Source organism: Lissotriton helveticus, chromosome 2_1 (genome assembly GCF_964261635.1).
Source record: "Lissotriton helveticus chromosome 2_1, aLisHel1.1, whole genome shotgun sequence".
Classification (NCBI taxonomy): Eukaryota; Metazoa; Chordata; class Amphibia; order Caudata; family Salamandridae; genus Lissotriton; species Lissotriton helveticus.
Window position 1 is genome coordinate 1,784,218,464 of NC_136059.1, and position 26,301 is coordinate 1,784,244,764.

A 26,301-nucleotide genomic window follows, 5' to 3' on the forward strand; every position below is an offset into this window, starting at 1 on the left:
TGGAAGCGACATCTAGGTTTATCGACAACTACCTGTCCCCCTTTGTAAAAGACTTACCCTTGTTTATCAGAGATACCCAAGACTTCCTCAGGTTAATAGACGGCATCATATGGGAATCAGATATGTTGCTGATTACCCTTGACGTCGCCAACCTATACACCTGTATTGGACATCAACAAGGGTTGGCTGCAGTGAAATGGTTCCTTGGGAAGAAAAATATGCAATACCATCAGCACAACCGCATGCTCATTCAAATGACTGAATTCTGCCTATACAATAACATCTTTTTATTTGCAGGGATGATGTACCGCCAAATCAGAGGGACTGCCATGGGAACGTGCTTCGCCCCCAGCAAAGCAAATTTATTCGTGGGCTGGTGGGAGAAGCACGTGGCCTGGGGAGGGAGCAATGAAAAGTGGTTGAACAATATAATGATCTGGACCAGATATATGATGATCTGTTTGTCATTTGGCGCGGCGATCGAACCTCGGCCGAGGAGTTCGTTGCAGCGCTGAATGACAACAGTCTCAATTTAAGATTTACCAGTACCATCAGTGACACGTCTGTGCACTATCTGGATCTAGAGGTCTTCACGGTAGGCCGATCCCTAAATACAAAACTCTACCAGAAACCTACGGCGGGTAATACCCTTTTGCATGCGGCTAGCCACCACCCCAGGAGCATGAAAGTTAACATCCCTTTCGGTGAATTGCTCCGTCTTAAGAGAAATTGCTCTGATACAATTGATTTTTCAGAAGCAAAAGAAGCAGCCGTAGCACGTTTCCAAGCTAGAGGATACTCGACAGCATCTTTGTCAGATGCTTCAAGCAGAGTAGATCGTATTAATAGGAGGGATCTCCTAAAAAACAAAACAAAGACGACAGATCCGGAACCAGTGACTAGAATGATCACCACTTATAATATGAGATCAAACTAATTGGTCCAAATTCTAAACAAAAACAGGCATATCCTCCAAACAGATACAGTCTTAAAAAATAGGCTACCATCAAAACCATCTGTAACCTATAGACGTTGCCAGTCCCTCAGCGACCATCTGACCAGCAGTCACTTTGAGGACCCCCAAGAACATCTAAAATGAAACCTATCTCAGGCTTTTTCCCGTGTATGCACTGTAAAGCTTGCAAACACAGCAAAAAGCGAACCAAATACGAGGGAAGGCCCAATGACCCACGACCCACTAGGACAATCAGAAAATTTCTGAACTGCAATTCAGAATTTGTAATTTATTGCCTGGTCTGCCCCTGCTCCAAGAGATACATTGGGAGTACCATCAACCCAGCAAAAAAGCATATCCTGGAGCACATGCGTGCCATAACAAATAAAGACAAAAATGATCCTGTGGCACGCCACTTCGAAATCCACCACAGAAGCTATAGGGATCTACTAACCTTTTTTCTCATTGACCAACTTGAGAACAAGGAACGAGGTAGAGACAAAATCAGATCCCTAAGGGCACTAGAGTCCAAATATATTATCGATCTCCAGACTATGCAGCCTAGGGGATAGAATAAGGATGAAGAACTGTGGATACACCTCGAATAACAACATGGTCCAAATTCTGAAACAATAAGATCCTCCAGTGACAGTTTATAACATCATACAAAAAACTATATAGGAGAAATAAGAATTGTATCATTGAAAGAGATAGATCACTAACATCTATGAGCCTCTCTATTACTCAGCTGTGTGGGACCGCATACAAGGTCATATTAACATCCTTGCCCATACAGGGCGAGATAACAAAGAGAATAAAACAAAAGAAACGAAAGGGTTATGATGAAAATGTTTAACAAAACAATAGAAATAAATAATAAATTGTTCTACTCTTATTGCGCATATAGTGCACAGTAATGATGGCAGGTCACCCATTGAGACATTGTTCAAAACAGAGGTAGCGCCTCTACAACGAGGTCCATTAAGGACCAATTGGGCTTTTACAATAAGACTGAGAATGTGATAACATTTTCAAAGTCTTTTATTTTGATTATAATTACGCAAATTGCGCCTTGTAAAACACACCGCTCAAGAACTGAATGTTTTAAGGTGGACATTTATGTCATGATTTAAAATGATCACCTTCTTAGCTATCTTTGTTATATGAATTATGGGTTATCATGCATCTTATATGCAACGTATTGTATATTTATGGTTGCACAAAAACATGTTTTAATCACCCATGCACTTCATTAACACCATTCCCCATGTATAACAAGTTAAAAGTTTATCTCTGGCAATGTTTGTGCATTGAAAGATGGCTGCCATTTCGAAGCTGGCGCTTCAGTCCTCTGTCTATGTTGGTATAGAGGTGGGGATATAATGGTGTTTTTTCGAATTCACGGGTTGACACTGAAGAAGCCTTACTGGTGAAATGCGTCTGTTGTCGTGGGGGCAGGGGGTCTGCCATTAAAATCACTTTTTAATCACAGCTCACGAGTGCCGTCTACTTTCGTTAAAACAAACGAATGTGTTGGAGATATATATATATATATATGTACATATATATGCGTATTGAAGAATTAGTGGGTGAATGGATGATTTAATAGGTGTGTGACTGACTGTATCAGAGAGGGATTAATCGTGTCTTACTAAATGCATGTGTTAGTGTTATATATATATATATATATATTGACTGAAAAAACATAGGTTTCACAACAGTTATAGTTAGCTGGACATTTTACTCATACAAAACCATTGAAATTCCCACGTTATAGTTAGTTGGACTCACTATAACTCGCGCGCCCGCAATCCACTGCTGATGATGCCACATATTCCATCATTCATGACATGGTCAGTGACATCACTGATGGCATCACTGATGACATCTCAAATGACATCACTGATGACATCACTGATGACATCATCCAGTAAATGTGTGTTCCTGTAAATTAAAAATTAAAAATGTGTTTAACATATTGTAGAATGAGTGTATGTATGAGTGTTTGGCTAATGGATTTAGTAGGTGCGTGAACGACTGTATGAGTGGGAGATTAAATGTGTCTTACTGAATGCATGGGTTAGTGACTAAAGTGTTAGAATGTGTGCATCATTATGTCTGTTGTGTAACCTGCTGCATGTATTGATTAGTAGATATATGACTGGCTATATGGGTTAATGATTGATAACCCAAGTATTTGTATGTGAGGGTGAGTGTGAGTGGAGGTGGCTGGGAGGTGTGTGACTCTGTGGATAGATGTGTGAGCAGTTGATTCGCTTGGTGTATGGGTTCAAGAGTGCATGAGGAAACAGCTGTGTAGGCGGTTTACTGTGTGCATGGGTGTGTTGGTGACTGAATGGATATCTCAGTGCTACATGTCCAAGTAAGTACATATGTAAAACACAGTGCACGTGAGAGTTGTCATATATAAATGACTATATATAACAGCCTGTGATTGCATAAGTGACTGTATCTATCAATATGTACTTGTATCAGTGATTGTAAAAGACAGTAAGTATGTGTTAGTCTATCTTTAAATAAGCAAGGTTTTGTGTGTATAACTGTATAGTTGTGGAAATGGGAGTGTGATAAAGTAAAGTCCACATTTGTAAAGCGCACAATCACCCGTAAGTGTCTCTAGGCACTGGGGGCCGTCGGGAAGATTAAGCAAGCTATTGCCCAGAGTCACATGGTGCTGGGCTATTCTGCCGCCGGAGCCGGGGATCGAACCGTGGTCCCCAGATTCCAGCGTCAGTCGCCCTGGCCGCGGCGCCACACCTCTCCCTCCTATGCTATGATTGATTCTTTACATGACTGACTAGGTGTGTGAGTAACTCCATGGATGAGTGGCAGTGTGTGAGTGTCTGTATAGGTGTATGAGTGCATATGATAGTGTTGTATTGATGAGTGACTGTATGTATGAAAGATTGTATGGGTAAATGAGTGGATGTGTGTGTAGACCTAGAAATCAGTGAGTGCGTATGTGGTAAGTGGTTTTACTGTGTCAATGGTTTCAGGAATGGTAGTTTGTATTTAACGCTAGGTGTATCATAGGTTAGATTAGAGTGTGAGGAGGTGTATTGTATTACCACATGGATGATGTAATCAGTGATGTCATTTGAGATGTCATCAGTGATGTCATCAGTGATGTCATTTGAGATGTCATCAGTGATGCCACTGACCATGTCATGAATGATGTAATATGTGACATCATCAGCAGTGGATTGCGGGCGCGCGAGTTATAGTGAGTCCAACTAACTATAACGTGGGAATTTCAATGGTTTTGTATGAGTAAAATGTCCAGCTAACTATAACTGGTGTGAAACCTATGGTTTTTTCAGTGAATTTCAAAGGTTTTTTAAATGCTAATTCCTAACTATAACGAGTGTTAAACCTATGGTTTTTTCAGTGATTTCAAAGGTTTTTTAAAAGCTAATTCCTAACTATAACGATTGTGAAACCTATGTTTTTTTCAGTGAATTTCCAAGGTTTTTTAAAAACTAATTCCTTTATATATCGAGTTTGTAACCTATGATTTTTAAACTGTTTTTTATTAGCTGTTTTTTATAACTATTAATTATTATTATTATTATTTTTAATTATTTTTTCAATGTATTTTTCATGTTTTTTTAATCATTTTGTCCTGGGGCGCTCAAGGTGCACGCACCGGTAAGCTTACCCGTATCATTTTGACTTGGAGCGCTCAGGGTGCGCGCACCGGTAAGCTCTCCCGAGAGTGCAGCGAGAGTGCTATTTCTGCGTTCGTAAAAAAGAATATGTATGAAAACTAAATAATAATGCAAGACATTCAGTACCATACTTATAAAAGTAGTATTTTTGATTTTCCGAATGAAAATGATTTTGCATTTCCGTAAAGCTACCAAAACGTCATTCAGGCGTGCTGCGTAAGCGCCCCCGGAAGCGCCCCGGTGCGCGCAGCGTAAGCGCGTCAAGTCATGTGAAAAAATTAATCCCTATCAACCAGACTGGATTCCAAAAAAATCTAGGTACCTCGACAAACATTCTAGCCCTTTCCCTGTTGATAGATGCTGCCATTAAACACAAAAAAACACTATATGCGTGCTACATCGACTTCTCAGCCGCTTTTGATAGCATTGACAGAGGGAAGCTGTGGTCAAAACTTTCGAAGTGGGAGGTGGACTCCAAATTGCTCAATTTATTGATCTTATTACATTCAGACACCTGGATCCGAATAAAACTGGGGGCCGGCAACTGTTTATCAAAAGAAATCCCAACCACAAAAGGACTGAAGCAGGGGTGCGTTCTCGCACCAACCCTATTCAACCTTTTTATGTCTGACCTCTCTAAAGATCTGGACAACTGCAACCACCACACCCCAAAGCTAGGGGGTCTTACACTGTCGAACTTATTATATGCAGACGATCTGATATTAATCAGCCACACCCCAGTAGGCCTGCAACATCTTATCAATTCAACAAGCACATTCTCTGACAAAAACGGCCTGACCATCAACATGGAAAAATCGAAGGTGATGGTTTTTAACCACAAATCAAAAAAGCAAACATTTCAATGGTCTCTGCATGACCTCAAAATGGATACAGTTAAAGAATATACATATCTGGGGATCATTTTTGATTCCAACGGCTCATTCCAGCGACATGCTACAACAACAAAAAACAAAGGGATTTCACTGGCCATCGCTTTAAAAAATATCAAGAACAAAATAGCGGGCCCAAACTTAATCCCCTTGCTGGACGTATTTCGTGCAAAACTGTTACCATCAATAACATATGGCAGTGAATGTATGAGAGGGAGCGACGAGGTCATTCTAGACAATGTGGTCAGTAAAACACTCCGAATACTCTTCTCACTCCCCGCCTACACCTCCCCCGCACAGTTAAGGCTGGAGTTTGGATTACAGAAGCAGCAAATTGCACGTAAAGGTGCATATGCAAAATGCTGGCACAAAATAAAGAACGCTGAACCAGACTCCTTGAACGTCCACCTTTGGAAAGAGCAGGAGACAAACAAGGGATCCCCCGCCGCGGCCTACCTTCAGGCAGCTATAAAATCTCTTGCATTAAAAGACCTCTGGCACTCGAGCTGCTCACACAAGTGCTTCAAGCGCCTTGTCAACAAGACAGTGAAAACTCTTTCAATGGAAGAAGACAAAGCAGCACTAACCAGGAGATCACATGGGTGGTTCGTGATTCAAGGCTACACTAACGCTCTACCTCAGCCATACCTCAGGACCAGCTTCTCAAGGAAGGTGAAGGAAGATTTCCTGCGGCTGAGGATGGGGGTAATCCCGTCAAAAGTACATCTACCCCCATGGAAACGCCAGGAATTGAATACCAATTGCAGGCTTTGCGACAATCCAATAGAGGACGCTCTGCACTTGGTATGCAGCTGTAAACCTCTAGACAGAGCCCGCAGGGGCCAACTAACACAGCTCTGGAACCAAAACGGTGTGCGAACCCGCAGACAAGCCCTGTTGATCAGCTTCAAGGGAGATGATATCCAATTAGCCTGCAGTCTAGTGCGCTTCATGAAAACAGTTAACATGATCCAAAATCCAGAACCCAGCGATTGAACTTGACTCAAAAAGCCCTGTTTTTGCATCTTAAGAAAACTCTTTTTTGATTAACAAAGACTCGGCAAATCTTGAACTGCTCTTTCTTACAATCACAATGTATCACAACAGTTTGCACGGTTCTTTTGTCCTCATTTTAAATTCTCTTTTATTGTTTTTAACTGTTGATCATGCATCTTCTCCAATGTTCTTTCTAAAGAGTCATTGCAAAGATTTTTATTAATCACGCAATAAAGTTATTATTATTAAGTCATGTGACCTTAAAATAACTCTTTTCATTGGTTGTTAACAGTTTTTTTTACAACAAATGAAAACCCCACCCTTTTCCTTCACTTCTTCTTTCACTTTGGAGACAGCAAGCCCTGTTTTTTTCTGTCCTACCATTTTGTGGAAAGAATGGCTGCCAGAGCACCCAGCAGCAGTGAAGAGTCAGATGGTTTCATTGATGAAGAGCCTCCTCAGCCCAAGGTCAAGGAACATTTTATTTGGAAGTTTTTTTCAATACCTGAAGGATTAAAAAAGGTGAATGCTCCCAAAGTTGAATGTAAAATCTGCCAAACTGTGCTTTCCCGAGGAGACCCCAGAAGGAAGTACAGTTTTGGAAATTCAACAATGATTCGCCACGTTCAACGCAGGCATCCTCAGAACTATGCCTGGGAGAGTGTCTGAGACCTGGCACGTAATCCCCCATGGGATGGTGCCTCTACATCAACAGGAGGAGCCACAACATCAGGGAGAGGACGTGCAGCGGAATTAGAGATGATTCTGAACATTCAACCTGTTTTTAATTACATTACTATAAAATGCAAGCAATGCGATGAATTGCTTTGCTATGGTGAGCAGAGCATCAAGCTCATTACACGTAAGAGGCAAGAACACCCCTGCCCTCCCCATCCTATTTTCTATTTCTATTTAGGGGGTTTTGTAAAGCGCTTGGTGACGCACAACGGCGTGTCCCCGCGCTGAGGAGCAACTCTTACTGGAACCTATAGAAGCGGCGTACCTTACTGGGCAAATAGTGCAGTTTTAAGTTTGACTCTGAAAATTGATTCTGATGGCTCTAATCTCAGTGCCATGGGTAGTTTGTTCCATCTTGAGGCTGCAAGGTACCTGAAAGATCTTCCGCCCATTCGAGCTCTAGACACCTTGGGAACGACCAGGAGTCCAGAGCCAGATGATCTCAACGAGCGGGACGGCTCATAAGTAGTCAGAAGTCCCTGCAGGGGAAGAGGGGATCTCCCGTTGATGATCCGATGGCACGTACATAGAGCTTTAAATTCTACCCTGCTTCTGACCGGAAGCCAATGCAGAGATCGGAGGGCCGCGGCCGATGCAGCTCGTCTGGGTAGTTTAAGCACTAAGCGGGCAGCGGCATTCTGTAGGACCTGTAGGCGGTTGAGGTTCTTCTCCAAAGTCCCTAAATAGAGAAGATTGCCATAGTCCATCTTTGATGTGACTAGTGCATGCACCAGGGTTTGTCGGGCTCTCACAGGTAAAAACTTCAAAGTCTTCCTGAGACTTTTAAGGGTCCCAAAACATGATCCAACCACCTGATTAATCTGGGGGCCAAAGGAGAGGTCAGTGTCAAACCAGATGCCCAGATTCTTTGCTTTCTGGCACGGAGAGGGTGTTGGACCTAGGCAGGATGGCCACCATGCCGACGTCCACGCTGATTGGCAGCCCCCCACGACCAGCACCTCAGTCTTGCCTCCGTTGAGCTTGAGGCAGTTGGCGGACATCCAGGCAGCTAGATCTTGCATGCAAGCTCTGAAGATGTCCGCCGAGAGACTGGGTGCACGCGACAGGGAGATCACCAACTGCGTGTCGTCGGCATAAGACACCAAGCGGAGGCCGTGACTCTCTACTAAGGTGGCGATAGGAGCGACATAAAGATTGAAAAGTGTTGGACTCAGGGACGAGCCCTGCGGCACCCCCTGGTCCAAAGAAATTCGCTCAGAGTAGTGGTCGCCCTGCCTCACTTGGAAGCCTCGGCCAGTGAGAAATGAATAAATCCATTTCAATGCTGCTCCTCTCACCCCTCCTTTGTTCAGACACTGTAGCAAGATGGAATGTGCTACAGTGTCGAATGCAGCACTGAGATCTAATAGAATTAGAGCCATGGTTTGTCCCTCGTCTGCACCCTGTCTGAGGGATTCGGTGGCCCTAAGAAGGGCAGATTCCGTAGAATGACGGGGCCGGAACCCGAATTGGGTAGGGTGAAGAATGTTGCCTTCCTCCACATACTTCATAAGCTGTTTGTTTACCACCTTCTCCGCTACCTTAGAAAAATAAGGCAGCAGAGAGATGGGGCGTAGGTTGTCCAGCTTCTCAAAGCTAATATTAGGCTTCTTGCGGAGGGGAAGCACCACAGCCTGTTTCCAGTCCTCAGGTATAGAACTGGATCGGAAAGAGACATCCAGCACGTGCCTGATATAGGGTTCAAGGGTCTCCAGACTGTCACTCAACCTTTTTGGGGATGCAGGGTCACGGGGGGAACCGGATTTAACAGATCTGCAGATTTTGACTAGCTCTGCCTGTGAGGGGGTGGTGAAGTTGAGAAGCAGATTTTGATCGTCTTCCATCTCTGCTAGGTCTGCAGGCTCTTCCGCTGCAGGAGGAATTTCGGGAAAAGCAGAATAAATTTTGGACACTTTATCTCCAAAGTAGCTAGCAATGCGGTTGCAAGCTGCTACTGAGTAATCATCCTCTTGAGTAGAGGTTTTAGGAGTGGCCAAAGATTTATATATACTGAACAGTTCCCTGGCAGAGTTCTCTGCCCCCTGAATTCTGTCTGCATAATATGTGGCTTTCTCTATCCGGATTTTATTATGATAGGTGCGCCTCTTAATGAGATAGGCCTCTTTCGACCGATCGTCGTAAGCCACTCTCCATTGTCTCTCTGCTCTTTTACATTCCCTTTTGGCGCAGCGCAACGCATCGCTAAACCAGGGAGCAGTTCTATGTCTGTGGGCATTTTTTGTTGGCCGGCCTAATGGGGCTTCGCAGTCCAGAGCAGCAGTGATGCGGTCATTGAGTAATTTGCTAGCTGTTGCCACATCATTGCCTCCTGGGGGCCCACCCTCGATGAGAGCTTTGTTGAACTCTGGCAAGGAGAAATTCGCCCACCTGCGACGGGGGTAATTGAGAGGGGCAGGATCGGTTACTTTATGCTTAGGCACGTGTATAACAAATGGGACATAAAAGTGATCTGTCCAGGGTAGGGGTTCTGGGGAGGCAACCAGGACATCCTCCCAATTGGCAAATATAGGATCTAACAGATGCCCACGGTTATGTGTTGGGAGCTGCCCCTTGAGCTCTAGCTGTAGGGTGTGAAGTTCTTCCCTGAACTCCATCGCTCCTTTATCTTGCGGATCTTCCAGATGTGTGTTTAAGTCACCCAGCAGCAGAAACTTGTCTCTTCTTATTGCTGTTTCAGTGACACACTCTAGAAGGTTACCTTTAAATCTAACCATGGGTCCAGGTTGGCGATAGACAAGCAGACCTTTTATAGTCGTGCTTCCGTCAATAGTTATGGTAAAAAAGCCCGCCTCACAGTTTGCCAAACTAATTGGCTCTAGTTTGCACGCCCAATGTCGTTTAAAGGCGATCGCAATTCCGCCTCCTCTGCCTATCGGTCTGTCCAGGCGCACCATCTGGTAATCCTCTGGTAAGGCCTGTACAATATCTGGCTCGGAGTTGGTGTCGAGCCAGGTTTCTGTGATGAACAGCAGATCGGGGTGTTTATCAATGAGAAGATCGTATACATCATGTTTATGACAGCTCAACGATCTAACATTGATGAGGCCACAAGACAGTGAAAGGTTGCAGATCTTGTTGTCTACTATCGCTGTGCTGAAGCGAAATTGGCAGTGACGACACCCTTCATTCTCCCCTACTCTAACACTATGGAGCCCAGGGGTGCAAATATTTGTAGCACAGCCTAGTAGTATATTCCTGCTCCAGGTGAGTCTACCGGCCGGACCAGGGGTAGGGGCCCTGGGCCGTGTCCGGTCGCGGACGGGCGCAGACGGGCTTGGCTTAGGCGCGGCTTCGGCGCGCATCCGGCGCGCCCGCTGCGCCAGCCCGCTGCGCCGTCTGGCCGGGATGCACATTATATAGTGTGTAAGGAGGGTGGGAGGGCGGCGCGAGTAGAGCGCACCCCCAGCCCTACCTAAGATGGCGCCCGCCGCCGCCAACAGCAATTTACAAAAGACGGCTGGGCGAGGCAGGGATAGGAAAATTCAGCGTGGGAAAGAGGTGTCAGTGTGCCTGTAAAATTCCCCAATTAAAACTTGTATTTAGAACCCCCAAGTGCAATTCGTAAAAACGCGGTATTATCAGCTTAAAAACACACTTTAGACAGTTAAATATGCCAGCAATTGAGTCCAGATAAAAGCGCTCGCAGCCCTAGTGCCTCTCGCTAGGGAGAGCTCAAAAACATCCCTAATTTTTCCCCTTTTTATTGCTCCTGTTGAGCAGTTTTGCATTCCCTGTTTTTGTTTTTGTTAAGAAAAAAATGAAAAAAGAAGAAAAAAAACTGTTCTTTTTAGAACTACCTCCAATTCTCAAAAAAGAGCTGTATTCTTAACAAATTCAAAAGGAGTAACTGAAGTGGAGTGCAGTGAGAGAGGAAAGGAAAATAAGCGAGAAAGCAAAGAAAGGGACGAGAGGGGAAGGGAAGTGAAGTAGGGGGACTGAAAGAAGGTGAGTGTGGGAGGTGAGTGAGGAGAAGGAGAGTGAACAAGGGGAATGAGGATAAGTGAAGAAAATGTAGTAAAGGAACGGGGGTGTGGAAGGGTAAGAAAAGAGCAGTGATGTTGAGGAAAGAGTGGAGATACAGACTGGATAAAGGCAAGTGAGTGTGAGACAAGGGGAGTAAGGGAGTGAAGAGGCAGAGAAAGTGAAAGAAAAAGTGAGAGTAGAGGACTGAGTGAGGGAGGAAAGAAACATAAGTGAGGGAGTGTGGCTGTGTTATAGGGAGTGAGCGTGATAGAAGAGGAGTGACAGACTAAGGGGTCGGAGAGAATGAGGCAAACAGAGAGAGAATGAGGGAAGGGGAGTGTAGAAGTAAGAGGACAGAGGGAGTAAGAGAAGGAGTTAGTGAAGTGGAGTAAGGAGAGTAAGGGAAGAGAAAAGAGTGAAGGAGCAAAAGAAGGAAAGAGACAGGAAGGAAAGTAAAGGTTAAGGTCTGAAAGAAGGTGAGTGTGGGAATATTGCTGAGTTATAGGGAGTGAGCGTGACAGAAGAGGTATGAGAGATTAAGGGGACGGAGAGAATGAGGCTAACAGAGAACGAATGAGGCAAGGGAAGTGTAGAAGTAAGAGGAGAGAGGGAAGGAGTTAGTGAAGTGGAGTAAGGAGAGTAAGTGAAGGGAAAAGAGTAAAGGAATGAAGTAAGTGAAAAGAGAGGAAGGAAACTAAAGGAGAAAGTCTGAAAGAAGGTGAGTGTAGGAGTGTGGCTGAGTTGTAGGGAGTGAGCGTGACAGAAGAGGAGTGACAGACCAAGGATACGGAGACGGAGACAATAAGGTTAACAGAGAGAGAATGAGGAAAGGAGAGTGTAGAACTAAGAGGACAGACGGAGTAAGAGAAGGAGTTAGTGAAGTGGAGTAAGCAGAGTAGGGGAAGAGAAAAGAGTTAAGGAGTAAAAGAAGGGACGAGAGTACTAGAAAAGTAAAGGAGAAGGTTTGAAAGAAGGTGAGTGTGGGAGTATGGCTGAGTTCTAAGGAGTGAGCGTGATAGAAGAGGAGTGAGAGACTAAGGGAATGGAGAGAATGAGGCTAACAGAGAGAGAATGAGGGAAGAGGAGTGTAGAAGTAAGAGGACAGAGGTAGTTAAAGAAGGAGTTAGTGAAATGGACTAAGGCGAGTAGTGTAAATGAAAAGTATAAAAGAATGAAGTAAGGGAAGAGAGAGGAAGGAAAGTAAAGAAGAAGGTTAGAAAGAAGGTGAGTGTGGGAGTATGGCTGAGTTAAACGAGTGAGCGTGATAGAAGAGGAGTGAGAGATTAAGGGGATGGAGAGAATGAGGCTAACAGAGAGAGAATGAGGGAAGGAAAGTGTAGAACTAACAGGACAGAGGGAGTAAGAGAAGGAGTTAGTAAAGTGGAGTAAGGAGAATAAGGAAAGGGAAAAGAGTGAAAGAGCGAAACAAGGGAAGAGAGAGGAAGGAAAGTAAAGGAGAAGGTCTGTAAGAAGGTGAATGTGGGAGTATTGCTGTGTTATAGGGAGTGAGCGTGATAGAAGAGGCTTGAGACACTAAAGTGACTGAGAGAATGAGGGTAACAGACAGAGAATGAGGGAAGAGGAGTGTAGAAGTAAGAGGACAGAGGGAGTAAGAGAAGGAGTTAGTGAAGTGGAGTAACGAGAGTAAGGGAAGGGAAAAGAGTAAAGGAATGAAGTAAGCGAAGAGAGAGGAAGGAAAGTAAAGGATAAGATCTGAAAGAAGGTGAGTGTGGGAGTATGGCTGAGTTATTGGGAGTGAGTGTGACAGAAGAGGAGTGAGAGACTAAGGGGACGGAGAGAATGAGGCTAACACAGAGAGAATGAGGGAAGGGGAGTGTAGAACTAAGAGGACAGATGGAGTAAGAGAAGGAGTTAGTGAAGTGGAGTAAGGAAAGTAAGGGAAGGGAAAAGAGTGATGGAGCGAAAGAAGGGAAGGGACAGGAAGGAAAGTAAACGAGAAGGTCTGTAAGAAGGTGAGTGTTGGAATGTTGCTGAGTTATAGGTAGTGAGCGTGATAGAAGAGGAGTGACAGACTAAGGGGACGGAGAGAATGAGGCTAACAGAGAGAAAATGAGGAGAAGGGGAGTGTAGAAGTAAGAGCACAGGGTGGAGTAAGAGAAGGAGTTAGTGAAATGGAGTTAGGAGAGTAAGGGAAGGGAAAAGTGGGAAGGAGCGAAAGAAGGGAAGAGACAGGAAGGAAAGTAAAGGAGAAGGTCTGAAAGAAGGTGAGTGTAGGAGTATGGCTGAGTTATAGGCAGTGAGCGTGACAAAAGAGGAGTGAGAGACTAAGGGGACGGAGAGAATGACGCTAACAGAGAGAGATTGAGGGAAGTGGACTGTAGAACAAAGAGGACAGAGGAAAAAACAGAAGGAGTTAATGAAGTGGAGTAAGAAGAGTAAGGGAAGGGAAAAGAGTGAAGGAGCGAAAGAAGGGAAGAGAGAGGAAAGAAAGTAAAGGAGAAGGTTTGAAAGAAGGTGAGTGTGAGAGAGGAGTGAGGAAAAGGGGAGTAAATGTGGGGATTCAGAATAAGTGAGGCAACCGCAATAAGGGAACAGAGGCGTGGGAGCATAAGAGAAGAGTAGTGAGGTTAAGGAAAAAAGTGTTGAGAAAGTAAATTTTGTACATCCAACTTACCTTATAAGTAATGTAAACTTAATTACATATTTTCAGTAAATTTAATATCTGTAAAAGAGAAAAAAAAGTATGTTATAATATTTACACAAGTACGTAAGATACTGCAGAAGCACTGGCATGTATTATTGGCAGACAACAATCTTGAGAAACACCTGAATATAAACCCCCAGATTACATTTCAAAAGTGTAAGTCACTTAGAGATGAGTTGAGTCGCAGTTTGGTCACTGTAACAGGGAAGACCAGTAAAACTGTACAGGGGGGATTCATAAGGTGTAGAAAATGCAAGTCCTGTAGCCACAGCGTTGACTGTATGACTTTATCTATTGCGGGCACCAAGAGAGAGATTACCATCAAGAAGAAGTTAAGTTGTAATACCACGTATTGTGTGTATGCACTATTGTGTCCATGCAATAAGGCATATATTGGCAGTACGATCCATTGTGCCAAGAAACGTGTCCTAGAACATGTAAGGGCCATCAGGCACAATAACAGACAGTATCCTGTCGCTAGACACTTCTACGAACAACATTTTCAGGATGAGAAATTACTACGGATGGTAGTTATCGATGATGTTCCTATAAGTACACGTGGAGGCAATTGGAAACTCTTACTGCGTAAACTAGAGTCTAAATACATCATTGACCTAGAAACAAAGATTCCGCTTGGATTAAATTCCAATGAAGAGTTATCCATACAACTGCATTAAATTGGCACTTTAAAAATGAGATGAGATGCCATGGGCCGTAGTTGTTAAAATATTGCTTTATGTGTATAGGCGCCTGTGGTGCAGTTTACATGTGTATGTGTATATATATATCTGCTGTCGTTTGAATTTTAATATTCATCAGTGTATCAGGTGATACAATTAGCTGATTTTATTATTTTGTTTTATTTTAGGTTGTGGCACATTATTTGGTGTGGGCGGTTGTTTCCTTTGGATCTTACCTGCAACAAGACTATTTGTAAATATATATTAGAAGTATCTTTGATGCATTGTGCCCACTGGGGCGGAATCTGTGATTTAACTCGTTAGCCCACTTGGGCATGATTATATCCTTTTTCATGAGGTGTTATTATATGTATACTGAGAACTTACATGTTTGCTTGGTACCCCTTATATAAGATGTTTTGGGGCCGCGTGATTCACTGTGGAATTGTTAGCCCACTTGGGCGAGACCATCCTGTTATCCTCATGAAATAATGAACTAAAAATTCTCATGAAAAAATTCTCATGAGTATATCATTTAATTTGTAACCCATAAAGCTTGGGTGAGAATCTCAAACTGGACATCTGGCAATACTTCTAATGAACGTACCAAATGTCCAAAATGTAATAAAGAAGCCGCTGCTATTGAACACATGCTTTACAAATGTCCGAAACTCTCAACTTTTTGGGCAGGAATAACTGAGGTCCTTGATAAAAAACAAATAACCTTTACGGCCTTATCTGCCCACTTAATTTTACTTGATATACAAGATAATAATAGTAATTTCAAGGATTTAATAACTATTATTTTTTCTTGTGCGAGATTGGCCATTGCGTGAACCTGGATATCAAAAGAACCCCCAACTGTTATGGATTGGTGGTATCTAATTCATGAAATCTATTCAATGGAGCTATCACTGGCCAAACTGAGAGGCCCAAAAGCACTAGAACGAAGGGAAAAAATATGGGGATCATTTATAAACTAAATGTATGATTGTATTGCGCTACCGGCACGCCTCTGGTTTTTTCTTTTTTCTCTTTTTTTATATACAATGAATATTATATGCACTGTTTCATTTTTCATATATGTATGCATAATTAGTGCGATTTCAGTATTGTAAATATTCTCTCTTGCAATCAATAAAAATGGTAAAAAAAATAAATAAGAAAATGATACGCTAATACGCATTGAGTTATGTGTAATATCTTGATCAAGTCGAATATGGCAATTGCTGAATGAACTATGTGATCGAATCAATCTAATCTTGATGAATTTGAGCTGTATTAGAATGCATGTGTCACCTTCAGACTTGATCTTATCAGCATTGTTGACTAGGCTAAAATGGCGGCACCGCTACACACCGTTTGTTTCATTTATCATTGTTATTTATCACGGTGGTTCAGTTCTTTTTTCATGTTTAGTAAAGATGTGTATAAGAATGTGCAAACTGTTATGCTTTTTAGCGTGACCAAGAGGAAAGTCGAAACGCGTTGCTGTGCAGTCTGTTGTGTGAATAAATTACCTGCAAACCCATTGGAGGTGTCCGTGAGAATTCTTCCTGATCGGGGAAGTGCTGTGGGCAATATAATATTTATAATATATGTTTCACAATACAAGAGACAAAGTAGGAGATTAAAAGTCATAAAAGGTTAGTAAGAGATGAAGTGGGAGTGAAGGACTCAGAAAGGAAAACAAAGGAATGGTGAAGGTCAGAGAGAGTTAAAAAGAAATAGAGGGAGAGCAATTTGCTAAAAGGATAATGACATGAATACATTCAGTGACAGAGAAGAAGAGCAGGAGAGAGAAATGAAGTGAAGGTGAGTAAGATACTAAAGGAATGTGCATTAGGAAAACTAAAGGAAGAAACAGGAGTAAAGAAAGGGGAGTGAGTGACAGAGAAGCAGGGGTGAATAACGGTGGATTAATGACAACGAGGCATGGAAGGTGAGTGAGGGTGAATGTAGGGTCGTAAGACAGTGAGGAGACAATGGGAGTGAAGGTAACAGAGAGGGAATGAGGGAAGACAAGTGAGAATATGAGAGAACAGAGGGAGTGAGAAAAAAAGTGAGTAAAGAGCAGTAAGGTGAGTAAGGGAAGGAGAATGACTGAGAGAGCAAAGGAAGGAAAGAAAGGGAAGAGAAGTAAAGCAAAGGGACTGGGAAAAGGTGAGTGTGTGAAGAGAGAAAGAGGAACGGGAGTTAAGGATGATGAATGAGGATAACTGAGGGAACCAGAGTAAGGGAACAAGGGTGAGGGAGGGTGAGTGAAGGGCAGTGAAGTTGAGGAAAAAGGGAAGATAGAGAGAGGAGAAAAGCAAGTGAGCTTGAGACAAAGGAAGTGAAGGAGTGAGAACATAGAGGTAGTGTAGGAAAGAGTGGCAGAAAGGAACTGAGTAAAAGACCAAACAAAGGTAAGTAAGGGAGTGTGGGTGAGTTTTAGGGAGTAAGCATGACGGAAGAGGAGTGAGAGAGTGAGAGGATCGAGAGACTGAAGATAAGAGACAGGGAGTGAGGGAAAGGGAGTGAGGATGTGAGAGAACAGAGGAAGTGAGAGAAGGAGTGAGTGAAGTGTAATAAGGTGAGTGAGAGAAGGGGAATTAATGAGGGAACAAAGAAAGGAAACAAGGGAAAGGGGAGTGAAGTAGAGCGACTGACAGCTGGAAAGTAGTGTATGGGAGAGAGGGAAAGGGCCGTGAAGGAGTGGTTAATGAGAATAAGTAAGGAAAGTGGAATAAGGGAAGGGAGGTGAGGGAGAGTGAAAAAAGGCCAGTGAGGGTGAGTTAAGAGGAGTGCTAGAAGGTGGAAATAGGTAAGTGAGCATAAGAGAATGGGAAAATAATATATATTTAATAATAGAAAATACAAAATAATTTCAACAACATGTTACATGGTTTATTTTTGCTGTTCTCAGAATATATTTAATTTCACTTAAAACAGTGACTTCAATAGTACTCATCATATAACAGCAGGCACAAAAAAACACAATCGAAATTATTGTGTTTAAAAAACCCATAAAATCTTTTCGTATATAATGTAAAATTTTGAAAAAACATATCTAAACTCACTTTTGATACATCCAATTTTCCAGGAGGCCAAATGGTATATGGAAAGTCCTTTTTTTGGAAATTAGTCTAGAGTATTCTTAATTTCTCATTTAACCGACTTTCTGAAAGAAAAGCTCCAACATCTTTTACAATATGAAACAAGAGTTTTTTTCCACCTCTAGCTTACTTTTTATAAATATTTTGTATAATACCCACAGCACACACTATATGATATACATATACTATCTCTATGAGAACTACATGTTTTTTATTATCTTCATCACTCTTATTCAGAAAGTAATTTTGAACAGCAAACTAAGTTATATTAACTGCTGCAATCTTCATAGGCCAATTACCCTTCCCTAAAATTTCGGTTGTAAGAACACTAGGTAAGAATTTCGTAAGTCAGAAGGCAAACGTTGTTTGAAAGTCAATTGAGTATCATTACAGTGATTCCATCCTTTATGACACTTTAAAGAAGCTGTGTAATGTCCTGATTTTGTTGAAGGACCATCATGGTAAATAATTGCTGCAGTTGTAAAGGTTCTTCCTGAAATTGATAATTGAAAAGCCACAATTTTTTTTATTAAAGTTGTTAATTTAGTTCCATCAGGTCTACATCGTTGGAACATTAAAATGACATACTGTCCATATCTTTGTATGAATAATGTTGATAGCATTGCAGATTTACATTGAGTACAGACCATGCTTTGATTTGCTTGTCTAACTAGATTATTAAATGACACTGATTTGCAGTCTGGTAAAGTCAAATATATAAATCTTTCAGTGTTTATTGTAGTACTACTTGAAAAGGAGCAATTGTCGCAGTCATGCTGCCATTTATAAGAAAGGCCAAAAAGATGTTCTACATCTACACCTTCATCTTTTAAAACAACCAGCATATACATTACAAATTACTGACAATCTTGCTGAATATTCTGTGAAAATTGTTTTTGACCAGAACATGTCTAAAACATTTCGAATTTCAGAAACACTTTGTATTTTTGTTCTATCACTGCTACATTTGTCAAACACAGAATTTACTAAACAACAAAATGTTTGATCACGATTTTCAGCAATCTGTTCTTGTACAGTTTGGAGAAAAAAACAACGTTAACCACTACATTAGCATAGCAGTTGACACCAGAACTGTTTTTAAACTGAAATCCAACAACATATTTATCTGAATCCATTTAGTTTCTGCTTACAATTACTGGTTCCTCTAGCTTTTTTCTTTTTGCTACAACTTCACTACGATTTTTCTCATTTCTACTTTTCCGGCCTCCCACACGCTTTTCAAACAGTGGATATTGAGGTAAATTCGGAGCATACTCTCTTCTTAACCTATTATATTCTTTTACACAATTTAGATATGCATTAATCTTTGTCTCATCAAAATCAATCAAGTACAATCCTGATAAAGTTCTGACTCAAGATAAAGCAACATATGCCATACCCTCCTTGAACCCAGAATTTCCAATATTCACCAAAGCACTATCAACACTTAAACCTTGAGATTTATGAATAGTCACTGCATATGCCAAAGAAACAGGAAACTGTTTTCTACGGACATATAAATCTTTCACTAGCAAAAATGGGGCAGAACAACAACTGATTTGTTGTACTTCTTCAATACCATCAAATTAAATTTCGGTAATTCACAAAATCCACAACATGACCCATTGCTCCATATACTAAACCTCTTTCCACATGTAAATTATGTCATAAAATTATACGACAATTTAAAGATGCATACAGAGTCTTTTCCATACCAGCAGTTTTAGATATTGTCTTCTCTAAAGAATCCAATTTTGATTTCAACTTTTCTGACAAAATAATAGTTGCTCCTTCATGTTCAATTTTATCAATAGCTTCCAGTTTCACAATCTCTTGATTTTCCAACTTTAATTTTTTTTTATTGAAGATTGAACATTCTTGCAGAGTTGGCATCAAGCATACGACAGATTTGTTCTCAGGAATTTTCTTAAAAATATTCTCTGGGAGAATATTTTCATTTGGAAACAAATTTGAAATTAATCGTCCATGTAAAGCTTCTTTGCCATGTTCAGTTAGTTTTCCAATTCTTACATCTTGTAGAATATTTTTATAATCTTCATCCTTTGTCTGTCGCATATTTTGAAGCAGTTCTGCACATTTGAAATTTAACCATATGTTAACATTTCCAATGCTTCCTAAGCACTTCCTGGTATCTTCATGCGTAAGCATTTTAAACACTGGCTGTCCTTTCACTGGAGTTAGTTGCAGTAGATCTCCAAAAACAATGACGTGTTTGCCTCCAAATAACACATCATAGTCTGTTTTAAGAATTTCTTGCATTCTTAAATGCACAAAAGCAAGCATTACATTTGATACCATGCTTACTTCATCAATGATAAGAAGTTTCATTTTCTTTAGGACTCTTGAAACTTCACAACAAGCTTCTCCAGATAGCTTGTGGTATTGTAATTTGTTATCATGCTCCACTGGCAGCATCAATAAGTGATGTAAAGTAATCCCTTTAATGTTGTGTGCTGCCAACCCAGTTGGAGCAGTAACAACACAAGAGAGCGATGACTCCGTTGTTTTCTGCAAATATGTTGCAATCGCTTTAATCAGGAAACTTTTCCCGGGTCCTGCTTCTCCACTCACATATAGTCGGACAGGTACAAATGATGTACATGAGCACTCTTTTTTCTCATGAGATAAACCATTCTCAATGTGTTCTGTGACTTCGTCATATATTTGCATCTGCTCAACGTTTAGTTCTTTTTCCAAATCTTCAAAGTCAACTCCTCCTCCTGAGCTTGTTCCATGGCTCTTTCAACTTCATCCATGGCAGTAGCAGCTTCATTTTGTATAATTGGTCCTCCTAGTGGATCCTGACTCAATGAAGCAGAACTCTGACTATCTTGAGAACTGTCTCTAGCAATCTCTGCTGCAATTGTACCTTCTTGCTGTATTTCCTTGTTCAACGTTTACAGATAATTTGAAAAAACAGGACATTCTATCGTATCCTTGGTTGCATTGAACAATTCTTCATAAGTAAGTAAATCTCCAAGTAGTTCCTCTTCTGTACGCCAAGGCTTAAAGAGTTGCAAAAGAGCTAAGTAATAAAATTCCCTTTTGTCTGGAGAATCACAACTCAATTTTCGATGATTAATCAAATGGCCTTTTCTTTGTTTCACTAGACAGCCTTCGCAACCAATTACAGCATATACACCTTTATTGATGTCTTCTGTGACGTTCTTTTTAAAAATATAGGTTTGCAGAACTTCATAGAGACAAGCATTCTCAAGGTGAGTACTTCTATTTGGATAGTATGTATCCAACATGTTTGTCTTCAAAATATCTGTACTGTCTGGTTCTTTCTCCGCCAAAAACTCTATTTCTTGTACAGATTTAAAAACTCGGTTTCGTGTTGCAGCAAGACCTAGACTCACCCAAATGATGGTTCTAGATTTGGCATATAGACTTGCTGATGACAACCGATCAGAACATTCATATACTCCAATTTCTCGATGCGACAACATCTTCAGACTGTAACTGTATAATTTCTTGCTTAGACTCTTTTCATGTGAAATTTCCTTCCACATTTCCTTCAGTTCCGTCTTTTCTGATTTTGTGATGTAAGACGTCACATATCGAGCCACAGCAATAGAGTTGTCAGCCACATATTGAATATCCATGTTAGCATTCCACATGGACAAAATGACTGGGTTGTAGTCATTTATGAATTTGGATTCCTCATTTCTTCTTAGGTTGTATGTATTTTTGGGTGATTTTCTTGTCACAGTATGTCTCAGAGAAGACATAAAATTGTTGACTCTTCCTTTCGATGTTACTGGACGTGGAAATGCAAAACGACATTTCGTGTAGAACTTGTACTTGGATTTGTATTTTCGACGACAGTATTTCCCAAAATGATGGCTTTGAAAGCGTAAAACTTGATGTCTTAAATTGTTTTCTTCCGTACTTTTTGGAACAGCACATGTAGAATACTGCTCAATTAAACTCATCACTTTCTCATTTGAATCTGTTCCAAATTTTGGTGCATCTTTAATCCATAGCAGCATATGTATATTAGGAGCACCTCTTGCTTGATACTCCTTTCTCCAAAAGAAATCCAACACCTCTCCAAGCGGAGGATTTTTTTTGTTTGTAATAAAAGACATCATAGCTTCAAACCTATGATTGAAATACCTGCATAAATTAACTGGATCCAAAGAGCACAGTTCTCCAGGTGTCTTGTATTCAATATTTTCAATGTTTTTATTTGCCTCTTGTAGAAATTCAAGTAAGTCTTCCCAAGCATACTCAGCACAGTTAAGAGTGAGGACCATGTAGGAGTTCCTAAGTTTCTTAGCATACATTTCAACTACCCATGACGACGATACCAATACTCGTTAGTACCACGCTGAAATGCCATGAGATTAATTAGCTGAGATTCCAAAACACTGTTTTGCAGTTTCACTTTATCCATAAAATCCCTTGCCGAAACATTTTGTAGATGTGTTCCACTTTTCAGTGTATGGTTTACTGCATAGGAAAGTCCAGACAAGTCACTCTCAAACAGTAGATGGAACAAATATGGAATGCATTGACGAAACCTTGGATCTTCTGCATATAATCTTGAAGTCCAGTATTCAGATGGAGGAATTTGAACAGGTTGGTCGTCATATCGTCCACCTTCACCTGTTGGAAATAACTGTGGAAAACAAAGAGCTTCCAAACTTTCTTCCCATACACTAATGGGACTTCCTTCGGCTTTCGTCATCTGAAACAAGTCAATAGCATTCCCCATTACTTCTTTGGAATGCAATGGATGAACACTATAATGTTCATAAATTTCTTTACTTCTAGAGACATCAACTTTTTCTATTTGCCCAGCAGAGACATCAGTGTCGTCTTGTACAGTTGTTTCCTCTTCTCCCACATACACATTTTTATAGTATTGATTATTTTTTACCAAATACAATGTTGCCTTTTTGACTTTCCTAACATCCACTAATTCTTGCCAGATTTTCTTACTTTTTGTCGGAACACCATTAACTAGAATAACCAGAGGTTTCTCTTCTACTTTTTTGACACCAATTATATCAATATTTTTCTTAAAATCTAGAGGCAAATTAACAACTCTTCCCTTTAATCATCTCTGTAAATCTGAAGGAGGCAATTTCCCTGTCTTAGGCTCCATGCGAACAATAGCCTGAAAAGGATGCACCCATTGAATCAGAATACACTCGTAGGTATTTAAATCCATCAATTCAGAAGGAATGTCTACCAACTCCAGATTATTATGAACAGCTCTAGCAGGCATTCTGTTTTCATTTAATTTATTATAGCAATATTTACAAATACGTTGATCAGAGCCCAAATCAAGACAATTTTCAACCAACAAATAAGTTGCAAAATCCTTCCACTCATTATTATTTATCTTTTTGCTTTTTACATATAAATCAACTAATCTAGTCTGATGCTTATAATGAGTTCGTCGACAACACACACAAGAAAAATTAGGCCTTTCACTTGAATTGACCTTAAACTTTGCAATTTCATTTTCAAATGTTTCTATACTTAAAATCTCTACATTCTCTTCTACATTACCTTCTATTACTGTATCAATTTCTGCACTGACCTCTTTTTCACCAAAGTAACAAAACTCAATTTCATCACACATCTTTTTGACATCTAATACAGTTCCATGCAAAAGAGCACTGTTTAACTGTTTTAGTTCAAGTGCTGGACTTTTTGCATAATAAAACCTTCTCACTAATTTCCTCACTTTATTATGATGCACTGCCAACATCCTAAAATGGTGAAAAACACTCTGACATACTTTTCTTGAAAGACAAGCCAGTGAATGCCCATGCAAACCTGTTTTTTCTCTCACTCTACAAGGATCTAACTCTTGTAAAATTTTCATTTTTTATTTCACACTTTTCTTAGTATATGTCCGTAAGAAAGAGCGAAACAAATCAATTGAATCCTGTCGCACACTACAAATACTACTACAATTCCATGTATACACTGGAGCCTTAGGACATCTCCCTAAAACTTCATCAGCTAACACCTCTTCTGTATTTCTAGGCACAATCTCTTCTTTTTCAACCAGACAACCGTCCTTCACCTCATATGCTCGACCACTGGTGTCAACTGCATGCACCAAATCATTATCCTGAAAGTAACTTTCTTCATTAAAAAATGGCTCACAACTTGAACTATGCTTCCATTCTCCAGAAAAAACATCACAGAAATTAGTCTGATTAATTACTCTCCTCCACTTACATTTTGATTTGAACACATTGATTACCTTATCGAGTGTACGAATTCTATTCATTACTAAACTAAACAATTTATTTTTCACTTTAAATGCTTCATCCACAATCTTAACTATGTTTTTTTTTTCTTGTAAAAAGCGGTCTTTTTTTGATACCTCTTTACATTTTTTAATACATTTTATACTATTCTGTTATAAAACATTCGTCTACGAATTTGAATAAATTGATTTCTCCTTCTTTTGTTATAGAAAATATCATCTCCTTGTACAGGTCTAACATTTTTAGAAGGACATCCTGTCTTCTTCTAATTACAGGTGTTTCTTTCTTGTTTGCAAAAACATGTTTTTTTCTTGACATTTCAATAAGTTCCTGAGAAAATTTTTAGTTTGCTTACCAGGAGCATTTTTTTTTCTCTGAAGATTTTATTTTGGTTGGTTCTTGATTTTCTTTTTCCTTAGACCTTAATTTTCTTTTATAAACTTTTTCACGTCTTTGTTTCGAAGGCATTTCTTTCTTTGTTTGTATAGATTATAATCTGTGGTAAACAAAAAATAACATATTACAGAATACTACAAACATATTACATAGCAATTATAATAAGTAAACAATATAACACTAGTATACAACAAAAGGCTGATTTACATTACATGTGTTTTGCTTTGTGTCAAAAACGATTTACTAATTAATGTTATGTCTTGCTTATATATAGGTGGCCTGTTTTTGGCCTGTAGATACAGTGAAATAATATGAGCAGAGACACACATAATGCTTGCAGAGACAGAGATGGTAGATGTTAGACCTGACACCTTTTGGCGTGGTTCTTCCCCCATCTGTTTGCCTCTGACTCATATGTTTTGATGCTGTGCTGGATTTCGTTTTTGCTGATTTAGATGTTTTGGACACTCTGCCACTGCTGATCAGTGTCAGAGTGTAAGTGCTCCTTCTGTAAATTGTGATATTGATTGAGTATACCTAATTGGCATATTTGTATCACCACGAAGTCCCTAGTAGAAGGCACTGTGTGTGCCAGGGCTGGTGATGACAAATGCTACTAGTGGGCCTGCAGCGCAGATTGCGCCACCCACATGAGTAGCTTTTAAAAGGTGACTCAGGCCTGCCAGCGCAGGGCCTGTGTGCAGTCAGTGACTGCCATGTCAGCCTGGCCAGTGTCCCCACTGGCTAGGCCTAATCCTTCCCTGTCTGTGCACATCAGTCACCCCTATGGAAGGCTCAAGGTACCCCCCTGGGCAGGGTGCAGTGTATGGATAAGGTAGAGCATGTGCTAGTGCAGGTACTATGCTCTGGTAGTGGGCTGCAGCCATTTTGTGTGCTCACTGCTGTAAGGCTATCTTGCTCCATAGAGTAACATGGAGGGGGGCTGGGCCCATGTGATACCAGCCTATCTCCCCATAGGAACAAGATGGGACATAAGTGAAAGATATCCCTGGACTCAGAATTTAATGACACATCTTTTAGTGAAGGGTGTTTTTAAATCCTGTGTGGGAGAATAGCACTTTTAGAAAGTGGCTGTTCTCTTGTCTAAACCTTTCTGTGTGCCTGGGTTTGTGGAATGTCTGCCTGGTCTGGATGTGACAGGAAGGGGCTGCAGAGCCCCAGAGGAGAGGGTCGGAGCCATCCCGGGGATGAAAGGGCACATCTGCCTGCTTGGGAGGAGGGAGGAAGGAATGCCAGATAAGTGCTGGGCTGTGCCTGCCTACCTCCCCCACATTCGCTCTCTCCTGGTGGTCAACTGACCCCACTGGCCCTGAAGCTGACAGGAAGAAGAAAGCCAGAGACACCTCAGTGCTCCGCAACCCCCAGAACTGGTTTAGACTGGACCCAGGGCCTCCATGCACAATGAACTTCAAAGACATTGGGGGGTATAAGGAAAGGACCCCTGTCTGCAGAGGATTAGATTCTGAAATTCTGCAAGCAAGAAGGAACCCTCGCTGGAAGGAGGGCAGCTAGAGAACTGAAGGAAGATTGCCTTGCTGTGTGCTCTAAGGGCTGACTTGTTCTGCTGTCCACCTGGAAGCTAAGGAGAAGAAAGGGACTTTGCTGTGTGCTGTGACCCTGCCTACTTGAAACTGCCAAGACTCTGCTGTGTGCTGTGTCTACAATTGAATCTCCAAGGGCCTGAGAAGAGCTGGCCTCCTGCTGGGAACCCAGGGCTAAAGGTTCCTAAAGCTATCCCAGGAAACAGCTGCAAAATCGTGCTGTTGGGACCCAGGACGCGTGGTGCTGGACTGCGGAGCGTGAGGAGGAGATCGGTGTGCTCATCGGCACATTAATCGTGAGGGTTGGAGGCTTGTGGAGCCTCCCCTCGTGAAATCTGCTCCCAGGTGGTGGCAAGGTCGAGAGGGGGGTCTAGTTCTGACCAGCGCC